Consider the following 1,598-nt stretch of genomic DNA (forward strand, 5'->3'; position numbering starts at 1 on the left):
TCCAGAAAATTCCAGCTGATTGGATTGAGAGGAAAGAGCTTTCAACCATCCTAAATAAGCATTTTAATAGTTTTTTCACTTTGAGAAGTGGCTGAGTGGTCAAGAAAAAAAAACCTTGACTTATTGGATTACACGTACACATTGTCACCGGCTATGTGTGACTTTCCTAAGGGTTCTTCAGATTTGAGAAGCCGTAAGAAAATCTTTTATAATGCAATTTACATAGAGAAGGAGGATACGGTAACAGATGAAATAGAAGTAAATCTATTGAGTCCTGGATAGTTGCCTCGTAGAAGCGTTTATCTTTTTCCAGCAAATAGAAACTGATAATATCCTCCTGGAAGAGGATCAAATCGTTAAGAATTCGCTACATTCCATGTTATCCGTCAAGGAAATTTCGAAAAAAAGATGAAAATTACTTCGATCGAAAAAAAAATAAAAATTACTTCGAAGTTGACTAAACTTTTCTAATATTTTCGTTTGAACTACTGAACATCCGGATTCTCCTCAAAAATGCCTTCCGAGTCGAAGTAAAAACAGTACGAGTATATAGCAGAAACATTTTACGGTTTTTCTCCTTCGGCTGGAGAACCTCAATAATAATTGGCAAAAAAATAGGCTGGAGAACCTCAATAATAACTGGCAAAAAAAAAAATTGGCGTGAGAAGCTCAATAATATGTTTAGTTATTATTTCTTTGAACCTAATGCGATAAAAAATTATTTTCGATGCATTCACATTCGCAGCTGCTCGGAGCGTTTTATTTGAAACATGAGAGGAATCCAAGAAAGGTGACGATTGGGCACGATTATAAATCCGATTAAATTTGTATGTGTATGTCGCATCCAGAATCCGGATTCTAGTGAAGCTTTTTTCCTTTGGATGAACAAATATGAAGCTTCCGGAAGCAGTTATGTCATCAGAGTAGTGCGTGGGATCCTTCCTATTCTCTAATCCTCGATTAGAAGTTTGTAAGCTATTTTCATGGACATTAGAAAGGATTAGGAAGAAAAAAATCAGGATTTGTGTGCTATTCGCATGGAAAGTGAACAACATTGGTTGTTGTTATTCAAAATTGAAATTTTGAAGAACACTTGTTGAGGTCTGTTAAGAGGAAAAAAAAATCCCACGAAAACACAATTTTTTCCCGTGTCACGAACCATCACGTGTTGTCCGCTCTCCTTCATCCGAACAGTATTGTGAAGTTTTGGCGAAAAGTGGCCACTGCCTTGCATAGATTTGCTGACGAACTTGTTTTCCAGGAAGTGTTTAAGGGTTCCCGAGACTCTTCTGCTGCGCAGCTTCTCCTGTGCCCCCCACTTAGCACCGAACTTATTCTTAGCCGAGGGCGCATACGCGCGCGTTTCTAAACGTTTCTCTACCTTCACATAAATAAATTAGAAAAAAAATGGAACAGAGAATTTATTCACTTATTTATCTCTTTATCTATTCATTAACATCACTGCTGCAACACAAAAAAAAGAAAAAGAAATACACTTTGAGGAAATCTATGAATGTGGGAATTTCCGGAACAACTGAATGGGAATGAGAGGAGATGCTGCCTAGATTGAAGCAATACCGTCGGTCCTTGTCTTTACA

The sequence above is a fragment of the Necator americanus genome, chromosome I, assembly GCF_031761385.1.
Source record: "Necator americanus strain Aroian chromosome I, whole genome shotgun sequence".
In the NCBI taxonomy this organism is placed as follows: domain Eukaryota; kingdom Metazoa; phylum Nematoda; class Chromadorea; order Rhabditida; family Ancylostomatidae; genus Necator; species Necator americanus.